This window comes from Pinus tabuliformis, chromosome 6, assembly GCF_031772625.1.
Source record: "Pinus tabuliformis cultivar Carrire ecotype Pingquan chromosome 6, CPIR1, whole genome shotgun sequence".
Lineage (NCBI taxonomy): Eukaryota > Viridiplantae > Streptophyta > Pinopsida > Pinales > Pinaceae > Pinus > Pinus tabuliformis.
This window is the reverse complement of record NC_142292.1, coordinates 200,807,538-200,813,431: the sequence shown is the minus strand read 5'-3', so window position 1 is coordinate 200,813,431 and position 5,894 is coordinate 200,807,538. Positions and strand designations below refer to the sequence as shown.

Genomic DNA, 5,894 nt, shown 5'->3' with positions numbered 1-5,894 from the left:
GCAACACACTCATGCATAATCTCCATCTATGCCAAGATCAATTCTCAGGCCAAAACAGCATGCCATGATCATCATCATCATTATCTAACTCAATGGATAGTAGCAACATCTTTTGTCAAAACATAATAGTAGCAAGCATGATGATAAAGGAAATTTACTCCCATCCATATCAAGTACCAACATCTGAACAACAACCATGCACTAGACATGCTCCCCTTCAGCATCAACATCAATATCAATATGTAATTATAGCTTTCATGTTGAAGGTATGAACCAAAAGAATGACTCTTGACCAATAAGACTTGACTACAAAGATGTGAAAAATAAATACAAATCTCCATTACACAAGACACTTCCCATCACCGAGGGATGCCAAAATGGACCCAAAAACTTGAACACATGACTACAAGGCCTCATAATTCTCTTACATGGCTGAAATACTCAATTGACACCAAAAAATTCATGGACTCGATACTTACACCTTTTTCCTACAGTAATAAGGTTATGAAATTTACCTTCTCATAAATTGATTTGCATTGAGCCCATTACATGACTGAAATTTATTTCTATGACAATGGTTGACAAAATACATACACTTTAATGCATAAAATACATGACTCTTTACATGAAAATGACAACCGTGGACAACAAAAGATTCAACCATTGTATATAGCCACATACAAATCGACATGAGCTCATGGCATAAAAAGTATCTTACAACAATGATCGAGTCATACAAGTGCGATCTCTTCCCCTACAATCACAAATACATCAATCTTATAACAAGCAACTATAGAGATCTATCTCTTAGTCATCAATCTCCCCTGGAAAAACATGTATGTCTCACATTGAAAGAACAACCCCTGATCATCAAGTGTCATTCTCCAACATAGTCTATTGAACAATTTCCAAATGCCAAGCATTACCAGATCATGGGAAATTTTAACAATGCCACTAGGATAAGTTGTTGAAATTGTACAAATCAATTTTCTAAGTATTGGTTGTCGTTTGTCAATTCATACCACCCACCTTGATTTTCCAGAGTCAAATACACATCTTTACCGGATATTGAATCTAACAAATTTATATTAAGTATAATGATTTAAATTAGTTCACCATAGCACTTGACATGTATTTTTTATTACTCCAACTATCACATAAGACTCAATAGTAAGAAAATGTTGTGAGCAAGAGCAAAGAGAGATTTTAACGCACAACTAGATAACTGAAAGTTTAATACCATGTACTTGAAACTCTTGGTTGGGACTCGAAAGTGGTTCAACCACAACAAATGGCATCTTAGAGATTGATAAAAACTAGCAATTGTCCCTAAATGTGCAAAGATACACTGAAGGATGAAAGAATTTGGAATTGTGATACGAAAAATTGGATGCTTCTCAATTTTATGGAAATTATAAGTACACAATTGTGGGTGAATTCCTCGATACTTGTCTCATTACACCATAGTTGAAACTCGTGTCATTTTGATGTTAAAGTTTGATGTAATAGAAAGTTTGAGAGAGTTGGTGAAGGCAAAGGACACTTTCCATACTCACTATGGCATTTTCATGGTGGTTGATTGTCATAATCTTTCTCAAATTATTGTTTTTTTTTTAATTATATATTTTTATTAATATTATTTATATATAAATTGTAATTAGAAAATTTATATAAAATAAAATTATGTGGTTGTATTATAGAATTGAATTATGTTGAAAATAATTTGCTTCTCTAAAGTTTGAAAATAAATTAGTTTTTTCAAGATGGTCTTTTCAAATCTTCTATTCCTTCAGTATATCTTTGTACCTTTAGGGACAATTGCTAGTTAAAATAAAAATGATAATTATCTATCAAACCAGTATAGATTGTGTACTGGAGATGGTCTATGGTGTTATTTTTACCCAAATTTAATCTAATAAAACTTATCTAAATTGATTCCTCCAAAACTAGCACACTAAATCACATATAAATATAAATATATATATATATATATATATATATAATTATTTTCCATTACATTTTATTTAATTAAAACGAATGATAATGATATAAAAATTACAACCTAACAACAAAGTATTAAAAGGACTTAACATAGCTGGTGAAATCAAACTATAAATACTTTGGTAGAGGCTTGTTAAACCGGTTTGTGAAAGTTCAACATTGTCCAGTTAATGCCACAAGGAAAATATAAGATTTAAATGTAAAGATAAGGGTTTGTCATCGAATGGAATTGTACTATCGTTGACGACTTACGAGAACGATATTACACGTTAAAGATTCCAAATATCTCCCTCCCTCCCACTAATGGTCAAATCCTAACGACCGCTTGGGTTAACGTAACCTTTTGTTACGTGAGTTCTAGTTTTGGATCGATAATTTATAAGATCTGAGAAGAAATGAGATACGCAGGAGGGTTGATGTAAAGATTGGTTCAGGAATCCAAACTAGTAGCCGCAGAACGGAATCTCAAAATTACCATCCACTTGTTGGCAATCGCCGCAAAATCTGTTGAATATCCAAAAGTATAATGTCTGTAAGAGCTGCACCTGTTGTCTTACATCCGTTCATTTTTTGTTTTCAATGAATCGAACAATGTTCCGCATGGCTCGGCAGGAGGGTTTGATCTTGCATTTGGAATAAAGATGGGAAATTTTGCCATAAATAACGAAGCTTTGACGTGAAGATTGGAAAAATTGACATATATTCTGAGAATCTCCGAGTGAAGGTTTGGATGCCTTTACTTAAATTTTACAAGTTGTACACGTTTCTGAAGTTTTTCAAGGTTGAAAGTTATGGCACGAGCTTTTGAAGTCTTATGGACATTTGCTTTGAGGATTGAAAATATTTTGATAAATCTTGAAATTATTCGAGCCTTTCTAGTTACAGATGGGCGTTTTTGCCTAAATTTTAATGTCAAATGCATTTCGGAGGTTTTCACCATAGTCTTTTCAGAAAAGGGCTAAAAGATCGGATCGGGCCATCTGTATGTTGCTCCCGTTCTCACTTTTTGTGGATTTTAGCAATTTCTCGTAAGGTTTAGAGTTTTTGTTCAGATGTTGGAGGTGGACGCTGTTTCAAGGTTGAAAAGCAAATGAATTTCATTTGGCAACAGCGAGCGGAGTTTGTTAATTCTACTTAGTGTAATCTGATCTGATCCAAGGCTCAAGTTCGACCAAGAAGAGATTTCGTAAGGACGAGTGAAGAAAAACGTGAATGCTTCAGAGTTTGTCTTCCATTTTTGGTTGGAAACTCCTGGGGTCGTTGTTTATGTGGACGGAACACGCCAAGGCATGTGATTGAGATGCGTTGAATATCTCAAAAATGCAGATTGAGATGCGCTGAATACCTAAAATTGCAGGGTGAACTGAGAATTTTGGTCAGAAAGAATGAATAACACCTTTAACCATGCTTCTGTGAGAGAATTAGTTTGGAACGAAGACAAGTAGTAGTAGGTGGGTTTCTTAGATGGTTAACTACTTCAGCATCACATCTTTACTGTTCCTTTTCTTACGCACAGCTTTATTATTGATTCTTCCCTTAATATTGCCGCCTCTGCCGCCTCCACCATTCGTTCTGTGGGTAATACCCATCGGGGGATGCTTCTGATTACTGGTGGCAGTTCCTATCATAAATGAGCGCTAAGTACTTGTGACAGGACATTCGTGCATTTGAAGGCATGCTACGTATGCATGAAAGCCATACATCTCCATGCATATTCCGGCAACTCGATCACCCTACCTCCGGCAAGCTCCAGTATTCAATGTATCTGCGACCACTGTCAGACCTGTCCCGTCTCCTCCTGCAACCTCCGTTGGCTTCCTCGTCTACCACCGTTTTCCAAATTCCGTTTTATTTTGAATTTAGTAAAGGCGCTAAAGGAATTCAAATTTGAATTTTGAATTTGTAATTTCGTTCTGTCCATATTTTATTTGGTTAGAAGGCGGCTTTTTGGCTCGTGGTTCATTCTGTTACTCCATTCTGCTGCCATTTATGCACCGACTCACACTTGTTGTGATCCACATCGTCTGATGCTAGGGTTTCAATAGTGTGGTCCAGGTTTCTCTAGGACGGTTAAGGGCAACCGTCCTTCCCTCCAGCCCCATGAACGCATTGTTCCTCTACCTCCCATCGAGTTCTACTCTGCAACGTCTCGCTAGGTTTCCTCTTCAGTGAGCTTTGTCTAAATGGTAAGATCACTTACTGCTTTTCTTGGTTCACAGTTGTTTAGTGTCATTATGGTTTTGCTGAAGTATTTCATTGTAATCATTCTATAGCCACAATGGCCGTTCTCGGCAATGGTAACTCAACGACGGTGCAAGTTATTCCTTCCACAAAGGTAAATATTAATTTATTTTTTTATTTGTTATCTTGTAGCTCGGCAAGGTGTTCAATATTTTTCTTGCTTTCAATGGTCTTGAGGGTGTCAGGGTTCAACTTTCCCTACATAGTTCCTCTCTCAGTCTTTACAGGTATTACTCTTTTAACATTTCCCAAAGTTAAGTATTTCAGGTGGACGCTATGAGATTATTTGTAATATGTCTCTTTATTTGTTTGCAGGTTTGGAAGGATTCTTGATTTTCCTTCTTATTTTCCAGTGGTCAGCTCAATCCGTCCTTTATTAATTCCAAAATGTTCCTTGTTATAGGTTAGGAGCCTGACTTGCATGGTTTACTGGCTCTCTGCATGTAGTCTTAGGTTGATGGGCCATCAAATATATCTCCCAATTACTTAAATGGATTATGTATATTTTTGGTTGAATTTTAACAACCATACAAAAATCCCTCTTGGGGTTTCTTTTACTTTTACTCCCCTTGAATGTTTCTATCACCGTCTAAAATTTTTTAGGGTATTTAAATGTGGTACTGTTACAGAAGTCAACATATATTTTACTCGTGGATTCTTAGTATTCAAGTTTTGATTAAAAAAATGTATTTGCAGTAGAGGTTCTCTTTCCTGTTAGTTAAGAAACTATTTGTTTTCTTAAGGAATTATATGGACTGGGATTATCAAGTTCATATCAAGAATATTATTTATGATTCATGCATTTTGTACTCTTTTCATTTTATATTGTTGGTAAATGGTTAAGTTGTTTTCCTCCTTAAATAGTTACCATCTTGTTATGAGTTTGATGGGTTTCCCCTAGACTCGTTCGAGGGTAATATTGTTCGCAGTCTTCTATCTTGGCCTTACTTGGGATTCTTTACCCATCCATGATTCTTCTCTTTGGTAACAACAATTTTTTTTTGGTAACTACATAGGACATTGTTCTCTGTCACTTAGGGTTATATGTTTATATATTGGCTACAAACATTCTCTGTTCCGTATTGTGTGTTTTGCTAGCACATATTTTAGGAATTCGTTGCTTTTTTTACCTGCAATGCGGGGTGTTGGATCTCTGAGTTTCTTTTGAAATATTCACCTGCATGTTTGTTCTTATTATTGTTATTGTTTTAATCTTTTACTTATATAGATGCTGCAGAAAAAAACCACATACATTTCCTCAGTTTGGTTCCACATGACTCTGGTGTAGTTACTTATTAACGTGGAGAGGGACTATTTTCCAAGGAATCCATTGGCTCACCATCGGAAAACTAACCATCGAAACCCTCTATAATTATTTTCAACATATTCCAAACCCTCTATAATTATTTTCAACATATTTTGGAAGTCATGTATCCTGGTACATGCAAGAATTAGTTATTACGATTATTATTTTAATTTTCAAAGATTTGTCTCCCTCGTATTGCATTACTTGAGTCTAAGTTCTTCTTAATACCGGCTCTTTCTTTTAATATCCAAAACTCAACCAACATAGAGAGTTAATTTTACCGAAGAGAGGAAGTATATCTCACAAAAGAAGTCTACTTGCCAAATTTTATATGCAAATATAGAAA

At 35.2% G+C, this 5,894-nt stretch overlaps 1 long non-coding RNA gene across 1 annotated transcript; it reads left to right on the top strand.

Annotated features, from left to right (window-relative positions):
• The first annotated feature begins 3,724 nt into the window (after positions 1 to 3,724).
• Positions 3,725 to 4,912, top strand: LOC149258152 (uncharacterized). Its single transcript, XR_016246003.1, has 3 exons — positions 3,725 to 4,187; positions 4,375 to 4,469; positions 4,558 to 4,912. It is a non-coding gene; the product is annotated as an uncharacterized LOC149258152 (long non-coding RNA).
• The last annotated feature ends 982 nt before the right edge of the window (positions 4,913 to 5,894 follow it).